Raw genomic sequence first — 14,655 nt, 5'->3', positions numbered from 1 at the left:
ACATATGCAAATTAACCACCATCTTGATGGCAGTTAACTGCCAATCTTAGTTGGCAGTTAATTTGCATATAGCCCTGATTACCCAAGGAGAAGGGTAGGGTCGTATGCCAATTACCATTTTTCTCTTTTATTAGTGTAGATACCTTTAGGGCACTTAAAGAGAATAACTTCATCACTTGTTATCTTTGGATGACCCTTACTTTGGAGGCATTTCTGTTTTCATCAAGGCTGAAGAAGCAGCTTGGAAACAGGTGAGTTGCAGGAGCATCCCGCTCTTGAACTTGTCCAGCAGCTCTTCCAGTACCTTTCTGTCTGCTCCGCTGGAAAGCTGGGGCAGCGCTTCCAGAGCCAGCTTTAGGCTTTTGGCTCGGAGGAGGCTCAGATGCAACTTTCCTTGGTCGTCCCGGATCCAGGTTCATCCGACACCAGCTGCCTCCACCATTCCGCAGAAGTTCAAGTCAAACTCGTATCCCTGAGGGGCACGGGGGAGGAAGTGGGTGCCACGTCTGCTCTGCACCCCAAGATTGACCCCCTGAGCCTGTCTCCAAAAAAGGTTGGTGATGACGTCACCAAAGCAACCAGTGATTGGAAGGGTCTGAGAATTACAGTGAAACTGACCATTCAGAATAGACACGCCCAGACTGAGGTAGTGCCTTCTGCCTCTGCCTTGATCTTCAAAGTCCTCAAAGAATCGCCAAGAGACAGAAAGAAGCAAAAAAACCATTAACCACAGTCGAAATATCACTTTTGATGAGATTGTCAGCATTGCCCGACAGATGCGGCACCGATCTGTAGCTAGAGAACTCTCTGAAACCATTAAAGAGATCCTGGGGACTGCCCGGTCTGTGGACTACAATGTTGATGGCTGCCACCCTCATGACATCACAGATGATATCAACAGTGGTGCAGTGGAATGTCGGGCTAGTTAAGAACTACAAAGGAAAATATTTCTATTAAAGATTATTTGATAACCAAGAAAAAAAAAAGAAATACACAGAATATTGTCTCTCTGAAGCATGTTAACCATTGTAGCCAATAAAGAATGTCTTCAATGGGAAAAAAAATAACATTGATTGTTTTCAACAGAAACAATGGATAATGGAAAACAATCCATTGATTTTTTTTTTTAATATTGAGAAATAGTAACTGCCAAACTAGATTTCTGTATGCAGTAAAAATATTCCAGAATGAAAATATATCCTGGCCAGTGTGGCTCAGTGGTTGAGTGTCGACCTATGAACCAGGAGATTAGGGTTCCATTCCCAGTCAGGGCACATGCCTAGGTTGCAGCCTCAATCCCCAGTAGGGCACGTGCAGGAGGCAGCCAATCTTTGGTTATCTCTCATCACTGATGTTTCTATATCTCTCTCCTTCTCCCTTCCTCTCTGAAATCAATAAAAATATATTTTTTAAAAAGAGAGTGAAAAGATAAATAAAGATATTTTCTGATAAATAGAACTGAGTGAATAGCTTACCAATACAACCGAATTACACTGAGTATTAAAATATCATACCAAATGGAAGGTCAGAGATGCAGGATGGAAAAATAATGAAGAGGATAAATATTGATTGTAGGGAACAACAATCATAATGATAATGATTTCTTGTGTGGATTATAGTTAATGGAAATTAAATAAACATTCTTGATATGTAACTTGAGAGATGTAAATGGAGTCAAGTATTCTCAATTCTTTTAATTGTCCAAAAATAATTACATTTTAATCTATGTTAGACTTTAATGAAACAATGATGCATGGTAATCACTGAAAAAAGTTTTAAAAAGAGTGTATTTGTGGAATATAATGAACAACAGAAACTGATGAACAAAAACAGATCCAGAGACAGAGAAGCATCGATCAGACAATCAAACCTCAGAGGGAAGGTAGGGGAGAGGAGGGGTAAGGGGGAGAGATCAACCAAAGGACTTGTATGCATGCATATAAGCATAACCAATGGACACAGACAACAGCGGGGTGAGGGCATAAACAGGGGGTCGGGGTGGGGAAGAGGGCAATGGGTGAATAAGGACACATATGTAATACCTTAATCAATTTAAGAAAATAAAAAAGAGTGTAACTATCTAGCTAATAGAAGAGAAAAAGGGGAAATACATTTTTCAAAATGAATTATAAAGGAGACAAGAATGCAGAGAGAATTTTGTATGTCCATTAGTATAGTAAATGTAAATGGAATACACGTTTCAATGAAAGCCATTTTTTTTCTAAAACATATCTTCAGATTTCAAATTGTTGCCTGAGGCTGGGGATAGAGGAATGGGGCACAGGGTACATCGTGAGGGTGATGGAATTTGTTCCATATCTTGTTGGTAGCAATGGTTACACAGATGTATACATTTGTCAATATTTTTTTAATGTATACTCAAAATACACACTATTATAATAATTTAAAAAATAAAAAGATAGTGAAATCAGCTTGAATGGATACCCACTGGCCAAATCTACAATAATTTAAGCACCAAAATTGATAATAATAATGGATTATAGCATGTTGACAAAATGGGAATCTGTAAGTCCATACTACATAAACGAATAAATAAATAAATGGAAGAAGGAGGATCTTTTCCTGACAGCAGGATATCAATTAAAGAATTTAAAAAGGAATAATAGAAATAGAAATTCACTATTTAAAACTAAGATGAGGGTAGTTAATTCAGTCGAGAATCATCAACAAAGGGTATGGCTGGTGGTTGGATGTTTGATAAGGAACCAGATATTGACAGAGAGAATAGGTATTCTCTACCGAATACCTATTAATTAGAAATGGAAAATAGTGACATCATTGTGGAGCTAGTTGACAGACACCACCATGGCCCGATGCTCAAGGTTAACATCACCAGTGTTGAGATGAGAGCAGCCATTTGTGCCTGATGTACTTGAGGAGAACACAGCACAACCTTTATCACATTCCTGCCGAGACTCATGGGGACACAATGAAGAAATCTAGGTTGAATAACGTCTTACAGATTGAGAGGCCTGTAGTCAATAAAATTCATGAATCATGAGAAAGTGATAAATTCAAAAGAGACTTGAGAAACACCACTACTAAAATCTGTATGTAATACTGGATTGGAGTAAGGACAGACCAAAAAAATGATGCATTGTTGGGATAGTTGCTATGATGTAAATGGGGTCTGTGAGTCGGATGTTGACTTCCTCTTTGGATAATTATATTATATTTATTAGAAAGTAGGGGGGATAGAGAGTGGAATATTTTGGGGTAATAAGGCACTATGTCTGCAATTTCACTCAAGTGGTTCAATAAATAATAATGATAATAAGCATAAAATATATAGCATATACATGTACAAATATATGGAAACAAAAAGGGAATATAAGTGATAAACCATATTTGGTAAAATATCAATAATCAAGGCATTTATGTGAAGGGAATAATGGAGTATAAGAGGATTTTATGTTTTGTGGTATTTTTTTACTATTATTGCTAATTTAATGTAGTTTGAAAAGATGTCAAAATAAATTATGAAAAAAGGAATATCTCTATACACAGATATGGAATAATCTTCAGGATATATTTAAGTGAAAACAAAATGTAGGCATAGTGTGCCTATTGTTAGTAATATTGTTATTTTGCAATTATTATACATACAATTTATTTAATGCAAATAAATAATTATACTAATATTATTCAGAACTAAGACATTGTTGAAAGAGAAAAAAATAAACATATTATTAATTAAGTAAAAACCTGCATTTTTAATCCTGAATTATAAATTCCTTATTAACCCATAATTTCCTTCTTTCTTTAAAAAAAAAGTATTTTTTAGTTCTACCCATTGAAATAACCCAGAAGTAATGAAAACCCAGAAAAACATCACAACTGCTCAAATTATGGTCTCTAAAAACTAAACAACAACCAGGACTCCTTAGAGAAATATATAATTCCAGATCTCAGTCAGGAAATATACAAAATGAACCTGCTGCATGTTTTTGTACAAGAAACAAAGAAAAATATCAGAGTACTTACTGGGCTAGTATCAAAAGGACACCAAAGCAATTTCAAAGAAACACCGTGGCTAAAAGTAGAAAAATTAAGCATCAAAAGAATAATGGCTACAATTGATTGAAGCAGCAAATGTATTAGTTCAAACTTATGAATTAATACTAATATTTTTTAAACTAAAACTATTAGTTCCCTTTGGAGGCTGCCAGGATGTCAACATATTCATCTGAAAGCTGGAAAGTTAAGGAATCTAAACCCTGATTCTGCCTTTCTGTATGAATTATATTTCAAATTAAACAAGTATATCAAGTAATACATTATGTAACCTGCATAAGTTTCTTCCTCTCTGAGTCTTGCTAGTCATCTTAAATGAAGAGCATGATGCCTACCACATAATGATGTTAAGAGCATTAAAACAGACCGATGTGTAAGGCTTCCAGATCAGGGGATTGTCTCCTCTGCGAAGGGATTTCTATACTCAAATACAATTAACATGCACTTCTTTTGTATTCCCCACTTCATTAGCATATCATTACATTTTACTCCAAGGCCTACTATGTGTCATTCACTATTAGAGTTGAAATATGAAGGAGATTAAGACATTGCTCCCTGATCTCAAAGCACTTTTAATCTAGAAAAACCACTACCCAGGAGGTAGTTGGGACTTATTAAATACCTGTTGAATTAAACAGAAATTTTTAGACTGGTTTAGATTTCAGGAGCCTGTCATACTCCTTGTGCTATAAACATGAAATAGGAGGACAGCAGCAATCACGGTATCAGATTATCAAAAAGATAATAATAAAAGCCAAGCTAAATTAACAACAAGTCTACGAAAAGAATAGATTTCATATTACTTAGATTTTACAGGTAACAGCGTCTGGAGGATATGTCTGTATTTCAGTCCCAGCCAGCCTGCCAGCACAGAGACACCATTAAGCTATTCAGGTCACATTACCTGTATAGGACAAATGGAACAAGAGTGAAGATTAATGAAGACAAATAGCATTTGAAATGCCAGGATCTAATTCTAGGTAGGCTGCCTTAGAGATGACAGCTGAAATTCACTCAGACCCTCAAACTACACCCAACAGCAATTTATTATATGCATGAAATGAGATGAGAATCAATGGCCCAGCGTGTGCGTGCCTGCTGGGAATCTCAGGCAAAAATCAGGCAATAAGCCAGAAGCAAAAATCTATTCCACTCTGGGTAGAAAGATTTCCATTGAAAACACACACACACACACATAAACAGGCTCGTACCCACTGAGAAATCCTGAGAAACGGTGATGGAAAATGATTCCTCGATTTAGTGTCACCTATTATAACCAGTTGTGGATTAATTTTTAATTACAGTACATACTTTTTCTGAAATTACTACCAATAAACACTGGAAAGAAAGCAACAGAAAAGAATGCAGAAGCGGCAAACATGTAAACTTGTAAAAGTTGTTAAAGATTCTACAAATTGTTCATTAAGCTATAAATTGTTGTGGTGCTTGTGCAGTAAATCTGTAGTCATATCTATGATGACAAAACTAACTTAAAAACAATTTTGCTGACTAGTACTTGCCAATATTTTTCACATCATGACATAAATAGAATAGAAAATGGGAATGTTTATACAGCTCTACACCAATTGGCCAGGAAGTGTTGTTCAGATGCCTCAAGTATTCACTATACACCTGTGCTACTCCTCACTATCCTAGGCTGAAGGTTTTCAAAAAGTTCTGTGAGTGGCCTCCTGGGTTCTGACATACAGACTGAGGGCTCCTGGTTAGGTAGACCTCCACACACTCATTCCAGAGCAGCTCCACTTTTTCTTGTTTTATTAAAGAAAAAAATCCACTAAAAAAACATGAAAAAGTATTTGGAAAATTATTTATCTGGCTGTCTAGAACCATTGAAATGGAAATTAAAAATAAAAGTGAGCTTAGAAACTAGAAAATGCATTATAGGAGTTTCTCAACTGTCTGTCCATCAGAATCAAGTAGGAGGTTTTAAAAAATACAGAGGCCTGAGCCCTACCCTCAGAGATTCGGAACTAATCGTGGTGAGTCTTAGGCATTTAGTAGTTCACAACCTCTCAGGTGATTCTCATGGTTAGCCAGGTTTCAGAAACATTGACGCAGAGAGATCTGTTGGTCAGGTAGAAATGTCCTGTGATAGGAATCAAATGTGAGACTCAGATATGTTTGCCAGTTTTATTTGCCAGTTGCAAATACGTATATTTAAGACAGTAACATTGACACTTGTAGGGCGTAAGTTTTCTAAAATAAGGCGTTTTACCTGCAAAAAAAAAAAAAAAAGCCAAAGTGATCACTGACAGGGGGAAGATAGGAAGGCCACAGTGCAGGAAGGAGCCTTATGAATTTTCTTTCCAAAAGAAAAACAGTACGAAAAAAAAACCACACAGGTACATTGGTGAGGATTGGTTGTGCTGAGACCTCATATTATCTGTCCCTTCCTTGCTTCCTCTCAGACCCCAGTTAATGAAAGGCAAAGGATCAGAGTCACATAAAAATGGAAACTGACTAAGAGAAAAGACAGTTCAACTCCAGAAACCTGAAATGGGACAAAGGAAAAATAAAAGTCAAGGGAGTCAAAGAAAGAAAATCTGAAGCAAAGATCTGGTTTACCTGTTTTGCTTTTTAGAATCCTAGAAATTCCAGTGAAAAGGGTAGACAAGAAACAGGGTAAAGAAAATCAATAAAACTGCTGGGACAGGATAAAAATAAGCTGCGACACCAGGTACCAGACATTATGTAATCTTTGTCATTTCTTAATTGGAATGTATCTAGAGCTCTCATTTACTGAAATAACAAATAACACTGATCCCTTAATGAACACTTTCAATGGGGCAGATGTTGTATTAGATGCTTTACATACATTTGCTCTAAAATGTAAATGTGTTTATAATCACCCTTTATATATACTGCCTCTAATTTTTATTATTTCAGTGTTCTGAATGGTACTGTTTGTATTTTACAAAGGACGAAATTTAAGCCCGAGGAAGCTAGATATCCAGGCCCCATAGATCAGAACCCAGGAGTTATTTGAATTGCATTCTATTTGCCTCTAAAGTCTAATGTCTTACCACAACACCTAAAAAAATGCTTAGGAATTAAACCATTTGACACAGCATTGAGTAAATACATACATAATTCTGGAAACTATAGCAATAGGAAGAAAGGGGCCAAGGAGATGGGGTTTTTTTGTTTGTTTTTCATTCTCTTTGGAATAAAATGCTTTTTGTAAGAGAGATCTGAGTAAAAATGGTCAGTTTTGGATCTAGGGGGGGAAAAAAGACAGACTAAAATTGTGGCAAGAAGAGAGATTAACCAATGCCAGGTGCTTTTCGGTTAGGTTGAGGTAAGGATTTAAAAAACCATGTTTTATGGATCTAGAAATACAATGAACATAATATATAGTAAATAAAAACACCCAACTCTTCTTAAAACAACTTTGCCTCTGTTCTTATTGCTGAAAACTATGGGGAAAAATTTTGTATAACTTATGTTTTAGAAAAGTACTAACTGTTCATATTGTAAAGACCATGGAATGAAACAGATATATATATTTTTAAATATATTTTATTGATTTTTTACAGAGAGGAAGGGAGAAGGATAAAGAGTTAGAAACATCAATGTGAGAGAAACATCCATCAGCTGCCTTCTGCACACCCCCTACTGGGGATGTGCCAGCAACCAATGTACATGCCCTTGACCAGAATCGAACCTGGGACCCTTCAGTCCATAGGCCGATCTCTATCCACTGAGCCAAACCAGTAAGGGCAGAATGATACAGATATTTGTTCAGAGCTCAGAACTCAGGATGAGAAAAACAAAACACCAGTAGGTAAATTTTTTCCTAATAAATGCAGGATAGTCTCCTAAGCTAAAGGAAAATCTCAAGAGGGGAATTCAGAAAGAAGTAAGAGAAATTAAAAACGATGATGAATCTATGGGATTGGAATAAGAAGGAAGACATATTTTCAATAGGAAGATGAAGATTGTTGGGTAAAGAAAGAGACTAGATTTCAAAGAAAAAGAGGAGCCAAATACTTCTTTTATATAAAAAAAAAAACACTGGTCAATCAAATACTGACAGTATGAGGGAGTTTTTGTCTTTTCTGTCATTCAGTTTCTAGTCAAAAGTCACCTACTCAGAGAAGCTGATTCCTGCTTTACTTTTCTTCAAGGCACTTACTACTATCTGAACATATTTTATTTTATGTGTTTAGAGTCTGTCTTTTCTCAACAGAATGCAAGCTTTGTAAGGCCAAGGGATCGCTTCTGTTATGTAACCCCTGTGTCTCCAGCACCTTCAATGGTGTCTGATTCACACTGTAGATTCTCAAGTATGAATGAATAAGTATATTCTACTCTTCACAACATTATGAAAATGATGGAATTTTTAAAAGTACATTACAAAGTAATAAACTATTGCTCAAAGTGGTTAAGTTTATCAATGCTCCCTGATAATCAGTGGCAAAACCATGTTTTCCAGCTAGTATTGTCTTGCTAAAAACACAAGTGTGTAGATTCACTGTAACATCCAACCTCATTGCATTCCCAGACTTATATTTTTTAAATCATGAGGGAATATCCTTAAGGACTAAAAAGTACCCAAATTTAGACTGTTCATTCAGCTATTATTGCACAAATATCTAGAACCAAGAATAAGCAAAATGGGTAGATTTCTCTTTTAATATGAATGGGGCAGGGGGTTCTACTGCCAATAATAGAAAGTTGGGAAAGATGTAATTCACTCTAACAACAAGAGAAAGTTAGAAAATCTACAAAATCATAAATTTTCTTGAGCCTGTCGGAGAGCTAAGGCTTCAGAACAATTTGGTGACCTGAGTTCCTAAGGAGAGATGGGCACCAGAACTGTTTCACCTTCAAGAAAACACAGGAGAGAGGGGCACCTACCATGAAAGAGAATAAGAAAAAAATCAATGAAATAACTAACACTTAGGCTGGCTGTGGATTCGTGAGACAGTTGATAAACCCTGATGCAAGGAGTGTCTCATAAACTCTTTTCCATAGGCCTCCACAAGGTACTCACAGAAGATATTGGGATCAGAGCAGGAGGTCCCAAAGAGCCCCCTTGGTGGTAAACAAGCACGAAATATGTCTATTTTGTGAACCATTCTTTGAAACAAAAGCCTTGATCTATGGAGAAGATCTAGGAATCATACTATCTGTCTTTAGCAGCCTGGGAGAAAGTAACAAAAGTTGTCCGCTGCTGGTGGAGGGGTAAGAGTGTGGCGAGAAATCCCCACTGTGGCCCAGATATGCAAAGTGGATCATGAAAGGGAAGTATGACACAGTGAGGAAAATGTGGCACTCCAAGCCCTAGCCAGTTTGGCTCAGTGGATAGAGTGTCAGCCTGCGAACTGAAGAGTCCCAGGTTTGATTCTGGTCAAGGGCACATGCCCAGGTTGTGGGCTCAATCCCCAGTGGGGACTTGCAGGAGGCAGCCAACCCATGATTCTCTCTCATCATGGATGTTTCTATCTCTTTCTCCCTCTTCCTTCCTCTCTAAAAAAAAGAAAAAAAATGTGGCACTCGAAGCCCAATCCCAAGGTAGCAGCAACCCACAGCATTTGAAATAACTCTAACAATAAAACTCAAACGCAGCTCAACTGTATTCGCTCAACTCCCACACTAATGATTTGATAGAAGAGGTGTGCCAATATCCAGGCATAAATATTTATCTCAGTCTCTACCATTCTTTTACACAATGTTTGTCATTTAACTAAAAAGTATGAGACACACAAAAAGGCTAAAATGCAAACTGCACATTGTCAAGGGAAAAACAACCAATCGAACTAAACCCAGAGATGTCCTAGATGTTGGCACTTACAGACAAGGACTTAAAAATATCTATGATTAATAAGTTAAATGATCTATGTATGTCTAAACAAATGAGAAATACATTAAAGAGATAAAAACCTAAAAAATAGTCAAATGAAATGCTGGAAATAGATATGACTAGATTCCATATCCATAGTGCATATCATTTTTAAATTTTCTGTGGCAAACAGAAAATTCTAATACTATATATGTATACATTGCTTTTTACATATCTTTAATTATATAGAATAAGTGTCATGTCCTCAGTTTAAACTTAACTTTTAAAAACCAATATATGTTGTCTGATATTGGTGTTTTCCTCAGTGACAGGAAGTCTTTCATTAGGTGAATTCTCACCCTGGTGATATTTTATACACTTGTGAGAAGACTCATATCTCCTCTTCTTCCAAACTCCTCCTCTGAGACTGTTGGGAATAGTCAGACCAGGCCTTAGCATAGCTATTTACTGTTATTTACTGTGCATATGAATTTGAACGAGGTAATTTGCCTTTCTGAGCTTTAATGTTTTCATTAGTAAAATGAGGAACAATAGTTACCAGCTCACAATTTGTTAGAATTATTAATAATATCCTCAGGTGGGTAATATATATGAGACACCCAATAAATGGTGCTATGATCTATAATTAGTGCTTGTGTGCATAGTAGTTCTCATACACTTCAAGGAGTGGAAGGGGGCTGTTTGATCTGGAATCCATAGAGCACTTGGACTTCTGTAACTGAAAAAGAAGGATGTTTGCATGACAGTCAGAACCACATTGTTCTTGATCCATGCCACATCGGGTTCTGGCCCCGGTTTCCTCAAATGTAAAACGGCCAGGCCAGCTCACTGTAAGATCTTTTGAAATCCTAAAATTTTATAATTCCAAGCCAACAGGAGTCCTTAAATTCTGACTTTGCATAAGATTAAGGAAATTTATTTTTATTTGTAAATAAAATAAAATGATTGCTATTTCTCTCGTGAATTATTACATAGTGTAATCAGGAGATAGGATAATATCTGGCATCTATCTGTGGAATGAATGAACGATAAATATACGCAAGGATCTGGAGTTCAGGTACACTCATTTTGTCTAATAGCAGGCAACTACATTTTCTTTTCTTCTACCTTTAACTGCTCAAAGTTCTATTTCTGTTTATTTCCTGTTATTTTTGTGAAGTGAATTACCACTTTGTTTTTTATAAAATTGTATGCAGAACTCTGGCATTAACCAATCACCACCTTATATACCTCTGAATCTCCACTGATGTTTTTCATTTGTAAAAGTTTCTTACTTTGTATTTTAAACAATATTTTTGCAGCATCTGGCTTTATTCTTCAACTACATGTGGCAAGATTAATGAAAGTGAAATTAATTACACATTGAATTAACATGAAACATTTAGTGTTGCCATCAAGAAGGCTTACTGAACTGGAAATTATTGTAAGCAAAATATTCCAAAGAGAATTGATATAAGGCCATATAGGTTTTGTGTTTTTGTGTGTGTGTGTGTGTGTGTGTGTGTGTGTGGGTGTGTGTGTGTGTGTGTGTGTTTCAACTTCATCATTACAGCTACCAAAAAATTCTGGACTAGCATTCCTCTGAATTTCAAGATAATTATAGGAAAAGTAACATTATAAAAAACGGTTAAAATTATATTTATCACACAGTTTTTTTCCTAAAAGATAAACATCAAAATATTTGAAAATATCTGGATTTGGGCCAAAATTTTTACTATTTTATTTAAATGTCACATAAGCCCAATTTCACCAAAAAAATGATATTGAAATAAACTAGTAAAAAAGTCCCTCTTACTCTAAGAAAGTTGTAAGTACTAATTATTTTTTAAATACAAAAAAATATGTTCTACGTTGGAAAAAAGGGACAAGGAATATTCATTTCAAAATCAAATAAGTTTAAAACGAGACAAGGGTTTGTGATTTGCCGGGAGAAAGTGATTTCAGACCATTTTTCCCTTAGTTAGATAACTATGATGTAATGCAGTAGCATCCACTTACACCTCACACAGGATCTCTGATCAATATGCTGAATAATTTAATGCAGACACATGATAGACTACACAAATTAGAATAAGTCTTGTTTTTTAGAAGTCATATAACTTTAAAATGTGGTTTTAAGAGTCAAATATCCATTTTCCTTTCATGCTTACAAAAATAATTACTTAAAAAATAATGCAATACTATAGATATCTATTTTCAAATCTTACTTTCATAGTGTTGAATGCTAAGAAGAAAATTTCTAAGAGTAAGAGAGTATAATTAGCCTCTCAGGGAACCAAAGGCGGAAAAGATGAAAGAATTGCTGCCTCAGACCTCCTTGTTTAAGGGGACCAGAAGGGTCCTGGCACAAGTCAAATCAGCAAATTCATATGAGCAGCAGGGTGAGGCAGTGCCCAATGGCCAACAACCTATGCTGTCAAATCCAGAGAACTCTTAGCAGCGCTATATCCTACACCACTACCAGGGTTAACAGGTTTAACTTCCAAAACTAACATAGAAGTTAGACTATAGAATTTCTGAGAGTAGAAATAATAGTCCCCAGTTTATAGTCAACTAGAGGTCCGATGCATGAAATTCGTGCAAGGGGCTCAGGCCCCGCCGCTGCAGCGGCCGCCCCTGCCTTGGTCCCCACTGCTGTGGCTTCATCCAGAAGGTGGTCTGGAAGGACGTCCAGTCTAATTAACATATTATGCTTTTATTATTATAGGTATATCAAAAAGCCAACAGAAATAGTGTATCATACATTATAGGTATTCAGTAGACAAAAACCTTCTTAGATAGAACCCTAAATGAGAAAGACTAAAAATTATCATTAGTAGTAAAAAACAAATGAAATTTTTTGATAATCTGAAATATATTTACGCAGTAAAATGAGAGCCAAAGGGAATACATTATTTTTTTCTTCCCCTGCTTTCTTTCTTTTTAATTTTCATTTTCTTTGTGTTCCCTTTCCTTCCTTTTTTATTCTTCTTTCTTCTTTTTTTAAAAAATCTATTTTATTTATTTTTTACAGAGAGGAAGGGATAGACAGTTAGAAACATCAATTAGCTGCCTCCTGCACACCCCCTACTGGGGATGTGTCCGCAACCAAGGTATATGCCCTTGACTGGAATCGAACCCGGGACCTTTCAGTCCCCAAGTTGACGCTCTATCCACTGAGCCAAACTGATCAGGGCTTTTTTCTTCCTTCTTTTATCTACTTCTGTTTTTGTCTAACTTTTACTATCTTAAAAACTCAATCATCCTTTGGATTACTGGCAGACCCTCAATTAAACAATCCTCTTGAATCTCCAAGTACTTGTACCAATATTTGATTGCTCTGTTTCTTACAGCCCACAGCAATACATCAGATGCAATATGGGGCGGGGGGGGGAAGTGCTTTCATTCACAAGTTAATCTATTTGTTAGAGATTTTATGGCCTTAAGAAACAAGTAGGTCTTTCAAAAAGGATATATATATTGGCTTGATCCACTTTCTAGACAGCCTGGTAGCCTGAGTGAAAAATCATTCACTCGGGCTTTGCAAGAATAAAGGCCTAGACTTACCTAAAAAAAAAATAATAAAAAAAATAGATTAATCCAAGAGGCAGACAGAAAACAAAGAAACAAACAAACAAAATAAAAACTTGCCCTGACTGGTTTGCTAAATGGTCAAAACATCAGCCTGCAGACTGAAGGGTCATGGGTTTGATTCCCAGTCAAGGGCAAGCAGCTCAGTAATGGGGAAAAAAATATACTCAGATGAGGATTAAAAAAACCAAACACTTATTTTCCCTCAATTATTACATCCTTTTATAACTCACAATTCTTAGCTTCTAGTCCTGTCCATGGTTCTTTGAGGTCAGGTCCTGGGCATCACCACATGTCCTATTATGTGCCCACATTTCACTGTACTTAGAGCTTGTTAAATGCGCCAACCATGGCATGATGCTATGGTTTCCCAAAGATACTAATAGTATTTGCCAGTTAGAGCTCCCTTCTAGATCTGGGAAGTGATTAGTGATATTGTGGCAACACGGATCTCTTCCTTCAGATCACTCCCAAATAGGTCTATGCCTGCTCAGAAAATAGCTCAGTCCTTTTCTCCTGGCCTAAAGAGGATACCCTCCCTATATCTCTACTGAAATTAACCATCTCTCCCAAACAGTCCAAAGGTTTTCACCATCTGTTGAATATCCATTGAAACCATGCAAAATAACAATTACATTGAAAGCCACTGGTCCTACCTTGGGCAACTCTGAGGAATTTTGGAAATGCACTGTACCTTGGATCATTCAGTCTCATTAAATGAGGATACCTTAACTTCCAGGCAGTGAGTGAGAGCCATTTTTGCAAGCTAGCTGTTCACCTTATCAAAATTCCCAGTTTCGGTTGATCATGTTTTTCTGTCTGCAAAATAACAATTACATTGAAAGCCACTGGTCTTATCTTGGGCCACTCTGAGAGATTTTGGAAATGCACTGTATCTTGGATCATTCAGTCTCATTAAATGAGGGTACCTTAATTTCCAGGCAGTGAGAGCCATTTTTACAAACTAGTTGTTCACCTTATCAAAATTCCGTTTCGGTTGATCATGTTTTTCTGTGTTGATCCTTGACTAAGTTCCTCGCTCACCCAATCCAATTGGAATTTATCAGACTACAGTTTTATAAGTTCCCAATGGTGAAGTCCAATTTATATGACATCAGCAGATACTACTAATAGACCAGTACAATCCAGTAATCAATATATATTAGAAAGCTACCCCACACTGTTCTAATTCCCAGAACAAAATTATCAGCACAAATACTGAA

The 14,655-nt window shown here is 36.4% G+C and overlaps 1 pseudogene; it reads left to right on the top strand.

Annotated features, from left to right (window-relative positions):
- Nucleotides 1–380: 380 nt before the first annotated feature.
- Nucleotides 381–1,055, top strand: LOC107183267 (annotated as a pseudogene).
- The last annotated feature ends 13,600 nt before the right edge of the window (nucleotides 1,056–14,655 follow it).

Source organism: Myotis davidii, unplaced genomic scaffold (assembly GCF_000327345.1).
Source record: "Myotis davidii unplaced genomic scaffold, ASM32734v1 scaffold1421, whole genome shotgun sequence".
NCBI lineage: Eukaryota > Metazoa > Chordata > Mammalia > Chiroptera > Vespertilionidae > Myotis > Myotis davidii.
The sequence above is the reverse complement of the archived record's forward strand: the minus strand, read 5'-3'. Positions and strand labels throughout refer to the sequence as shown.